This window comes from Haliotis rubra, unplaced genomic scaffold (genome assembly GCF_003918875.1).
Source record: "Haliotis rubra isolate DU_JTF1 unplaced genomic scaffold, ASM391887v1 Scf306, whole genome shotgun sequence".
NCBI lineage: Eukaryota > Metazoa > Mollusca > Gastropoda > Lepetellida > Haliotidae > Haliotis > Haliotis rubra.
In genome coordinates, this window is record NW_025766976.1 from 1,118,051 (window position 1) to 1,130,282 (window position 12,232).

The following is a 12,232-nucleotide window of genomic DNA, read 5'->3' on the forward strand; positions in this document are numbered from 1 at the left end:
AGAACATTGTTATTTCAATACGGTCATGCACATGTATGGATCCGCCAAACAGACGGAGATCCTAATATGTTCCTAAAGCAATTCAAACAACGCTGTTGAGATATATATTACCAAGAATGGTCATCCGATATTGCAAGCTCCAAATATTGCATACATATTCATTATTTAAACATGACATTGTCCATGAAACATATTTAAAAGTATTATCCTCTATGCAACTCCGCAGATCTCTTACAAAATTTAGATGAGGCATCGGTAAACTGAATGTCCAAACCTATAGAAGATCCGACTAGATGTCATACCATCTACTTGCATTTTAGATATCATCTTTTCTTGTCATGATACTATTTCATATATCTATGTATATTGGAGCGGTCTTCATATAAGTTCTTTCGAGCTTGTTGACCAATCCAGTTCATGAAAATTCTGTCTTTGCTTTTTCATGAAATAAATATGTTTAAACCATAGAAGATCCAAAGATGATTATATCAGTTCTGCCATGTGTTCCCACTGCGGCAATATTGTCCAGGTCGAGTACCATGTTCTATTACAATGTCCTGTTTGTTCTGATTTACGCATCAGGTATATACCCCAATATTATTGTGTAAATCCCAACATACAGAAGTTTGTAAATTTACTTAATACCCAAAATGCAAATGTTATTTTACACCTAGCCATATTTGTAAACAAATTCCATAACGTTTAATGATGCTTTTAAATACCAGTGTATTTCTCATGCCAGCGCTTCAAAGAACATGATGTAAAAATGTCACTGTACTTTTGGCCTCATGGCCACTCTACGAAATAAATCTGTCTGTCTGAAATACAGTCGTGTCCCGTTTATCCGAACCTCAGATATCCGGAAAACTCGGCTTCCGAACGAAACTTCCTTAAAACGAATTCACAACGTTGTAAAATTACTCACTTATCCGGAAATCCGGTTTCCGTAACCGGACGGTCATTTTCACATACAAAAAACGCTAAATTATGTGCATTTTTTTCTCGTATACCTGTATACGGATGGCTGAGCACGTCAGTCTTTTACCGAGTGTCCTTGCGTGCCCTAACATAAAAGATGTCGGCAGTCTTTGAAGCATGAGAGGATTAACTACCTGTAATTAGGAAGGTGACACTGAGTTAATTGTGAGTTGTGATTGGCAAGGCTAGACGTCCCCGTTGTTTTGATAATGACTTTAATCGGGATGTTTATGTCAGGTGCAGGAGCAATGCGAAAGCGTGAATGACATCAGAACTGTTTCGTGATTGGTTCCTAGCATTTGACAGACAGATGCATGTACAGGTATGTTCGCACGTGTTATTGACTTGACTACTTTATTTGACAAGATGTGATTTTATGTATGCATTGTTATTTAAACGAGGATAAACGAGGCACGACTGTAGTACCATTTTTAGACAGGGCTCTGTATTCTTGTTACCAGGGAGACTTTATAAGGTTATAGATTATCCCTGTTGTAACCAATGAAGTAAGTTACCACGACTTCTGGTTTAATGATACTTGTCGCATGCTGTGTTGAAGTCCATGTTCAGAATATTCTTTTTGACAATTTAGTTTATAATTAGGACGTAAGAAAATACTTAGATCGTGGAAGCAGAATAACTTTCTGGTACCGTATCACCTAAAAAGGTTTGCCCCACATAGTCGTGGGTTGAAAATTTGGCGAGGGTATGACCTTGAAAGTAAATGTTACCTTTCTCTAAGCGTACCCGGCAAAACACAAAATAAAATTAAAACGGACAAAATCCTTTAGAGATGTTTACGAAAGACCTTCCTGTGACCTTGACATAAGTGACTCACATGCTTTCCTGATCTCGATAGGATCCTTTAAATGACACCTAAGGGACCTAAAAGAGATGTAAATCCAAACACCTGACCAAAAGAGGTGATATTTCGTCCGTCTGCCTGGTAGAATATACTATTTACTGCAATCTAATTTCAATTACTGTTACAGAAGCGTCAAGTCATTACTTGAATTATCAATGAATTCTAATACGTATTAATACAAGTAAGGCATCCGCTGTTACTAAAACCCTAAGCCGATTGAGGATTACATTTCAAACCTACCATCATCCGTTATGTCTAAACACAGTTGGTAGATTTCGTTCAGAGGAAGTGGGCTATCTATAGGGCGGCCATAATTGAGCGTGGCGGACAGCTTCACACCCAAAAGTTTATGGCTTCTTGCTCTTTGTTGAAATATTTCCTGGAAAAGCAAATCAATTCACCGTAATAATCCAGTTTATTTAAACAAATACAATTACTTCAGTCATATAACGACGAGACTAAGTTTGCATAACATGTTGTCAATGATCAGGTGTTCCATAAATCTGTTCCTCTACTCACGTTGCTGTGTCTGCTAGGATGGCATCTGTGGAGATGGTTTGTCCTGCTTGGTTGACACAGCATTTAGCGTACACAACTTCATCTGTGGCCGTCATCATGTTAGGGTTGTACTGGATGCGGTACGGAATTGTATAACACACATTCCCATCCTGCTGGACAGAATGAGGACACAATGCATTATGGCGATACAAAAAGGATGTACAGAGTGCACTGTATTCGTCATCAACATGATAAGTATCACATGCCTTTAACATTCCCTTGCATTTAATGTATGTCATGGCAATACATGCATGTATGTCAAAATATCTTTCAGAAATATACATGCATTTTAAATATTACATATTGAGCGGTGTGTATTGCTTTTCTGAATAGTTCTCAGGTTCATCAACGATGGTCATCTAAATGAATGTTATTGTGTGCAATTATGTATATTATTATCCATAAACGGATTATATTCTTAACAGAAAATATATGCAGCTTTCTATGGTATATTAATTCAATGATGGAACGTTTGTTCAAATTGAATATGTAATTCCCTAGACCGTGTTTGTAATGTCGACGATGTCGACGATGCAAATTCCGTTGACTATGTATGAAAGAAGGGATGCCACTTATCTTGTCGTGTTACATCCCTTAGTCTTATATGATCCTTGGTTAGAATCCAAGTCTGTCCTTGTTGTGATCGTTTTGTCTGTTAATATATCTTTTCTATCTGAAATGTCGCTTTACCTAAATCAAGAATCATACAGAAAGTAAAGTTGTGTCTTCTGGCGTAGTCTGATGAAATCATGATTGACGTTTGTGCATGGCGAGCTCGTATTGGGACCTTCACGATACCCGCAGGTACACGACACCTAGAGGTGAGGTGAGGTGAGGTGAGGTGAGGTGAGGTGAGGTGAGGTGAAATTAGGTTTAACGTCGTGCTTGAGATTATTTCGCTCATATGACGACGTGCATGCGTGTGTATGTGTAGGTGCGGCTTCTTGTACTAGCCCAGACTGAAGATGGTTTTATAGTGCTAGCCCACTGAGATACCATGCCGCAGTGAAGCATGAATACCCCACTCAGACACATTATACTGACTCCGAGCCGACCAGTCCTTGTTGTACCCATTAATGCCGAACGCCAGACAGGGACCAACAAGTACCATATTTTTGGTATGACGCCCAGGACAGAGCTTTTGGTGTGGCCGAGGGGACAAGACGTTGCTCCACATGTTGGGTAAGTGAAATTACTATTACTTGACTTTGTTAAGGTCTAGGAGGGGTAATATAGGCAAAATAGCGATTTCGGTCATATTTGTTTCCGACCAGTCGACCAAATGCCGCAACCTCACGTATATTTACAACTATTAGGTGTCCAAGGGCACACACGTGTTTCAAAATGTACACATACCATAATTCGCCAGTTTGTGGGAAGACCGCACGCGAGCTCAACGATCGTTTTTATACCCACACTGGGTTCGTTTGTTCCCCGTTTTGGGGGATAATGACCGGATTGGGCCATTATGTCCTAACTGGGGGATGTCCCGAACCTATCCAAGCGAGTGTTGTCGAAGCAAAGTCTGACTCTGATGAAGTGTTGCAGGAAGCTAAACGCTTGAGAGGTGAGCATGAAATTATGAGACTGGACGTGACGGAACTCCAAACTATGATAGACACTTTGGAAAATGTTGTGCACACCCAAACAGAGACTATCAAGAAGCTTGACAGAGATGTAGACGATCTGTAAGCGAGAAGCAAACGCGATAATCTGGTTATTTATGGAGTCGAGGAACTAGATACAGAAACTGCAACAGACTGTCGTACAAAGTCCTTCATGTGCTGAATGAGATTCCTTCTCTCTACCTGACAAGTGGGGACATCACTTGTGCTCACAGAGTAGGCCACCGTCTACGAGATCGTGACCGACCTATAATCATCAAACTTATGAACTCGGACGACAAACATAGAACCTTCTCCCAGCGGAAGCTATTGGCGCCACAGAATATCACAATATATCACGACTTGATACGACGACAACGTGATGAACTTCGACAACTTAAACTCGAGGGGAAGAAGGGGTACTACAAGCATGGTAAACTGGTGGTCGTGGACCAACAGGATACAGACGGACGTCCAAGTAGACCCAATCTCAGATCTTCAGTGGCTAACAGCAAAGGAACTAAATAGGGGTGTGGTCAAAGCTTATATACTACTACTTAAATGTGACTACCTCATTTGGAACATTGAAGGATGATTCTCAAAACTGATAGATGTTGATTTCACCTCTTATTTATTGGAACACAATGTTATCGCCCTTTTGGAGACGTGGGCGGATAAGGAAATTGACCACCCTGGTTTTAGTGAGTATAGGTGTTTTTTAGAGAATGCCAACATGTTTCACAACAAGGGTCGTTATTGTGGTGGTATACATGTATTTATCAAAAGAAATATTGTCAAACATTTTACTTGTATTTATAAATGTCATATTGGTATGTTTTTCAGTGTTGATAAACATTTTGTTGGTACAGAAAGTGAGATTTTATTAGGATTTGTATAAATCCCACCAAGGTATGCATCATTTTACGATGGCAATGTTAATAAAAACGGTATGATTGGTTTGGAAGAAACTCTGTTGGATATTTTACAACAGCTTAAATCGGACCCCTTAATTATATTATGTGGTGACTTCAACTCAAGGACTGGTCAACTACCTGCTTATATTGAACCAAACACACATGTGGATGAAGATGACATTTTCTATGATGGATTATCAACACCGAGAGCTAATGAGGACAATAATGTCAATCAATTTGGTAATTCTCTTTTGGATTTGTGCCAATCTGTAAATATATCCACCCTGAACGGTCGGGTGTCTACTCCAACTGGTAAATTTGCTTTCTTCTGTGACAATGATGCAAGTTCAATAGATTATTGAATTGCATCCTCTGAACTGTTAAGAGACTTTAAAGTTGGGAACAGATCTGAATCTAAACATTTGCCACTGACTTTTTCAGCAGGAACCCAAATGCTTGTCATTGAAAGCTGTACAGGGACTGAAAAATATGTTGGGGATGAGTCAAAGGTGGATGTATATGTGAACAATCTTTCCCGTGAGGAAACTAAATTATCTATAAGCAATGCAACTGATATGCTTCATGCTGATGTTGATGTGTCTATTTCTGTGTTTAATAATATATTATACGATGCATCTAAATGCTTTGTCAAAGAGTGAGTGAGTTTAGGTTTCAAGTCACATCGGCAGTATTTCAGCCATATCGTGACTAAATCAAGTTATAAACATGTTAACAATTAAAGGTAAATTATGAAATTCTGTCAGCGAAGGACAGTAAAACAACTAGATTATCACAGATATAAATTTAAAACTAGTACTTAAATCTAAAATATTTTAACTATACATGACAATACAATATAAAAACAGGCTATAGGTGCCAACAACAGAAGGTAGATCACCATACTAGGGACCATGGGGACTTACAGTACATTTGCTTCCTGCATGGACCCTAGCTGGATTTACACCATCCCTTCAGCCGTTAGCAATTTAGCAAATCTAGCCATACATTACAAGAACACGTATTCTACGATTAAAACGTGGAAAGTTTTAATTTACTTCGAATGTTTTGGGCCTTACGTACCCTCTCAGGAGGACAATAATTTTACAGTACTTTAACCCCCTTTGAGGATACAGCCACTAACAATCTGAGTTACTAATTTAAACTTCCAATCATAAAATATTTATCTATTTACAAATCATTTAACAAATCTAATTCTTTTAAAAATGCAATAAGGAGAACTTATATTATTTAAAAGATCCTTCATAGATCGTGATTTGAAATAGTATCCCTTGTGATGGAATATTCAACTTTTGTATTTTAGAAAACACCCTTGTCACATATCTGCTGTTTCAGTTGCAGGTTTCAGGAAAAGCTCTTTGCACTGAGGCCAACGGTCACATAGAAGCGTTCCTGGTTACCTGTGGTGTGGCGGTGTATGTCCCACACGCGCCACTGAAGCCGACAGTAAGACACTGGCCTTGTATTTCCGATGGGATCCTGTTTTCAGAGTCAGTTATATCCCCAACTAGATCGGCGGTGCATCTATCAGAGGTGTAGCCAGACAGTGATGAGAGGCTTGTACGTGTTGATGGGGTTCATGCAGATCGTCATCTTGTTGTTGTTACAGGAAGTGATGGTTGCTAGGCATTGGCAATATGGTCATCAGCATACGAAGTAACAGGCATTAGGCAACAGCATATTAACAAATGTTTGAGTTTGAAAATGTGTCCAAGTAATGTCTAGTGCTTTACTGTCAGGATGGATCATGGTTGTCAATAGGCACGGGATCAGATGCTGGAAAATGATCGCATCAATCTTCTTTCAAAATACACTTAAGGTACAAAATCGGTCAATTATATGTTTATTTTATTGTTTGTTGTTTAACAGTTCACCCAGAAATATTCTATATATGTGACTGCAGTCTGTAAATAATCGCGTCTGGACCAGACAATCCAGTGACTAGCATCATCTGACGATCTACGTAATTGAGGGACGATGGCATGCCTCAACCAAATCAGCAAGCCTGACCACCCGATCCCGTTAGACGCCTCTTACAAGCATGGATCGCTGAAGAACTTCATGGGTCATCATCACGAGATGTAAATTTAATTTAATATGACACTTTCTTCGAAACAGGAGTGCGGAAGCATATCATTATCATTCTGAAGTAACATAACAAATAACGATGACAGAATTTGTGGGTGAAGAAAGGTCACCCTAACTATTATGTGTCAAAATGTACGGCTATACGCTCTATTCTTTTAGATCATAGTAACATTTCTGTATTAAGACACGTGGCACTTGGCGGCACAGTGATGTGTCTTGTTTCATATTATAATCATATAATAGAGAAATTAATGAAAAATATGAACATACTTCTCTTGAGTTCGCACTTCCCTTCATCACCACTGTAATAGCCCGAGTCACATACACATACACCAACTGACCCGTCTGAGACGCACCGTCCGTTTCTTCCACAATCCTTGTCAAAACAGCCTTCAGCATTGATGTTAGCTGCAATGAACACACAGTGGCATAACTTTCGTATCTTTCACGCCATTACATGTTCTTACTAAATGGTGAAAATATTCTCATGTCTTTTACGAAACGCCAAGCCCAGCTACGACTTACGTTCAATAATCCCGCAGTTGTCCCCTGTTCTGTCTGGAGCGGTGGAACAGTCACAAGTCGAACCGCTTGGCGGACAGATCCCCGCATCGCAAGTAACACCGTACCGGTGAATAGAACCGCGCCTGGAATGAGGATGTACAAGCAATAAGATGTAACAACTCTGTATAGTTACGATAGGTCGTAATGAAATAAAGCTTTGGAGATCAGGTCACATGCAGTTTCACGTTTTCATTTAGAGTGATTTTGGTAATGTGGTTGATGTTGTAATACTATGGATTTATAAGACTGTCACTATGCTCTATTAAAAGTGAAAATGCAAGAATAACATTTAATTTACTTCTTCTTTGTTTCAGTGTTTCATTACAGAGGTGTAAACTATATGCTCAAAATGAGAAATGGCATGTTACTTACTGTCGTCCTCGTTGATGCATCCCTTGATGGTGATATCATCATAGCCCGGAGCACTGATCGTAATAGAGAACTCTTCGGGTGACTCGACAACCTTAAACAGAATACATGTATAACTTCATGGAAATGACATTGAGAGAGGGAGAGAGAGAGAGAGAGAGAGAGAGAGAGAGAGAGAGAGAGAGAGAGAGAGAGAGAGAGAGAGAGAGAGAGAGAGAGAGAGAGAGAGAGAGAGAGAGAGAGAGAGAGAGAGAGAGAGAGAGAGAGAGAGAGAGAGAGAGAGAAAGAGAGAGAGAGAGAGAGAGAGAGAGAGAGAGAGAGAGAGAGAGAGAGAGAGATTTAGTGTCACAGACATATTGTCACAGTGTACCGTGTGCACTTCGCTAACATACGACCCGTATGCTCATCTGTCCAAATGTCCCTTTGTAATCCAGGGTAATATAGACCCTACATGTACACCTGTCTGTCTGACATCAGGGTAATATAAACTCTACATAAACATCTGTCCCTTTGTCATCCACGGTAATATAGACCCTACATGTACACCTGTCTGTCTGACATCCAGGGTAATTTAAACTCTACTTGTACAAATGTCCCTTTGTCATCCAGGGTAATATAATAAATAATATTGAATCCATTTATATAGCGCCAAACTCCACACTAGGTATGCTCATAGCGCTAACAATCAAGGCCATTATTACCCCGGATAACCCAAGCTGCCTGTTAGGCGCTAGAAGGTTATAGTCATATGACTTTTTTCCACCGGCTACCCATTTTCCTGCTTGGTGAACAGAGACAATTTTGAACAAACTCCCTTGCCTAAGGTGAGACCACATGTGTCACATGTGCTTCGTTGTGGGGCAGGACTCAAGTCCTAGAAACTCTCAGGAGTCAAGCTGCCAAACACGGTCACCCATCCAAGGACTCTCCCAGCTCGATGCTGCTTAACTTCACCGATTTGTGACCTGAGCTATAAGCACAGGATCACGCGCCACCACAATAATATAGACCCTACATGTACACCTGTCTGTCTGATATTCAGGGTAAAATACACTCTACATGTAAAGCTGTCTGTCTGACATCCAGGGTAATATAAACTCTACATATACAAATATCCCTTTGTCATCCAGGGTAATATAGACCCTACATGTACACCTGTCTGTCTGACATCGAGGGTAATATAAAATCTACATGTACAAATGACCCTTTGTAATCCAGGGTAATATAGACCCTACATGTACAGCTGTCTGTCTGACATCCAGGGTAATATAAACTCTACATAAACATCCGTCCCTTTGTCATCCAGGGTAATATAGACCCTACATATACAGCTGTCTGTTTGACATCCAGGGTAATATAAACTCTACATATGCAAATGTCCCTTTGTCATCCAGGGTAATATAGACCTTACATGTACACCTGTCTCTCTTACATCCAGGGTAACATAAACTGTACATAAACATCTGTCCCTTTGTCATCAAAGATAATATAGACCCTACATGAACATCTGTCTGTCTGACATCCAGGGTAATATAAACTCTACATATACAAAAATCCCTTTGTCATCCAGGGTAATATAGACCCTACATGTACACCTGTCTGTCTGACATCCAGGGTATTATAAACTCTATGTAAACATCTCTCCCTTTGTCACCCAGGGTAATATAGACCCTACATGTACAGCTGTGTGTCTGACATCCAGGGTAATATAAAGTCTACATGTACAAATGCCCCTTTGTCATCCACGGTAATATAGACCCTACATGTACACCTTTCTGTCTGACACCAGGGTAAAATAAACTCTACATAAACATCTGTACCTTTGTCATCCAGTGTAATATAGACTCTACATGTACAGCTATCTGTCTGACATCCAGGGTAATATAAACTCTACATGCACAAATATACCTTTGTCATCCAGGGTAATATAGACCCTACATGTACACCTGTCTGTCTGACATCCAGGGTAATATAAACTCTACATGTACAAATGTCCCTTTGTCATCCAGGGTAATATAGACACTACATGTACACCTGTCAGTATGACATCAGGGTAATAATAACTCTACATGTACAAATGTCCCTATGTCATCCAGGGTAAAATAGACCCTATATGTACAACTGTCTGTCTGACATCCAGGGTAATATAAACTCTACATAAACATCTGTCCCTTTGACATCCAGGGTAATATAGACCCTACATGTACAGCTGTCACCCTGACATCCAGTGTAATATAAACACTACATATACATCTGTACCATTGTAATCCAGAGTAATATAGACCCTACGTGTACACCTGTCTGTCTGACATCCAGAGTAATATAAACTCTACATATACAAATGTCCCTGTGTCATCCAGGGTAATACAGACCCTGCATATACACCTGTCTCTCTGACATCCAGGGTAATGTAAACTCTACATATACAAATGTCCATTAGTCATCTAGGGTAATATAGACCCTACATGTACAGCTGTCTGTCTGACATCCAGGGTAATATAAATGCTACATGTACAAATGTCCCTTTCTCATTCAGGGTAATATAGACCCTACATGTACACCTGTCTGTCTGACATCCAGGGTAACATAAACTCTACATAAAGATCTTTCCCCTTGTCATCAAAGGTAATATAGACCCTACATGTACACCTATCTGTCTGACATTCAGGGTAAAATAGACCCTACATGTACAGCTGTCTGTCTGAAATCCAAGGTATTATAACCTCTACATATACAAAAATCCCTTTGTCATCCAGGGTAATATAGACCCAACATCTACACCTGTCTGTCTGACATCCAGGGTAATATAAACTCTACATGTGCAAATGACCCTTTGTCATCTAGGGTATTATAGACCCTACATGTACACCTGTCTGTCTGACATCCAGGGTACTATAAACTCTATGTAAACATCTCTCCCTTTGTCACCCAGGGTAATATAGACCCTACATGTTCACCTGTCTGTCTGACATTCAGGTAAATATAGACTCTACATGTACACCTGTCTGTCTGACATCCAAGGTAATATAAACCCAACATGTACACCCGTCCCTTTGTCATCCAGGGTAATATAGTCCCTACATGTACACCTGTCTGTCTGACATTCAGGGTAAAATAGACTCTACATGTACAGCAGTCTGTCTGACATCCAGGGTAATATAAACTCTACATGCACAAATGTCCCTTTGTCATACAGGGTAATATAGACCCTACATGTACACCTGTCTGTCTGACATCCAAGGTAATATAAACCCAACATGTACACCCGTCCCTTTGTCATCCAGGGTAATATAGTCCCTACATGTACACCTGTCTGTCTGACATTCAGGGTAAAATAGACTCTACATGTACAGCTGTCAGTCTGACATCCGGGTAACATAAACTCTACATGCACAAATGTCCCTTTGTCATACAGGGTAATATAGACCATGCATGTATACCTGTCTGTCTGACATCCAGGGTAATATAAACCGTACATATACAAATGTCCCTTTGTCATCCAGTGTAATATAGACCCTACATGTACACCTGTCTGTCTGACATCCAGGGGAACATAAATTCTACATAAACATCTGTCGCATTGTAATCCAGGATAATATAGACCCTACGTGTACACCTGTCTGTCTGACATCCAGAGTAATATAAATTCTGCATATTCAAATGTCCCTTTGTCATCCAGGGTAATATAGACCCTACATGTACAGCTGTCTGCCTGACATCCAGGGTAATATAAACTCTACATGTACAAACGTCCTTTTGTCATCCAGTGTAATATAGACCCTACATGTACAGCTGTCTGTCTGACATCCAGAGTAATATAAACTCTACATGCACAAATGTCCCATTGTCATACAGGGTAATATAGACCCTACATGTACACCTGTCTGTCTGACATCCAAGGTAATATAAACCCAACATGTACACCCGTCCTTTTGTCATCCAGGGTAATATAGTCTCTACATGTACACCTGTCTGTCTGACATCCAAGGTAATATAAACCCAACATGTACACCCGTCCCTTTGTCATCCAGGGTAATATAGTCCCTACATGTACACCTGTCTGTCTGACATTCAGGGTAAAATAGACTCTACATGTACAGCTGTCTGTCTGACATCAAGGGTAATATAAACTCTACATGCACAAATGTCCCTTTGTCATACAGGGTAATATAGACCCTACATGTATACCCGTCTGTCTGACATCCAGGGTAATATAAACCGTACATATACAAATGTCCCTTTGTCATCCAGTGTAATATAGACCCTACATGTAC

General features: G+C 39.9%; 1 long non-coding RNA gene across 1 annotated transcript; it reads right to left on the reverse strand.

The window, feature by feature from the left end:
• Positions 1-726: 726 nt before the first annotated feature.
• Positions 727-12,025, reverse strand: LOC124282913. The gene is made up of 5 exons (XR_006900280.1): positions 12,013-12,025; positions 10,608-10,615; positions 10,520-10,527; positions 10,256-10,263; positions 727-818 (listed from the first exon to the last, which is right to left on the reverse strand). It is a non-coding gene; the product is annotated as an uncharacterized LOC124282913 (long non-coding RNA).
• Between the last annotated feature and the right edge of the window lie 207 nt (positions 12,026-12,232).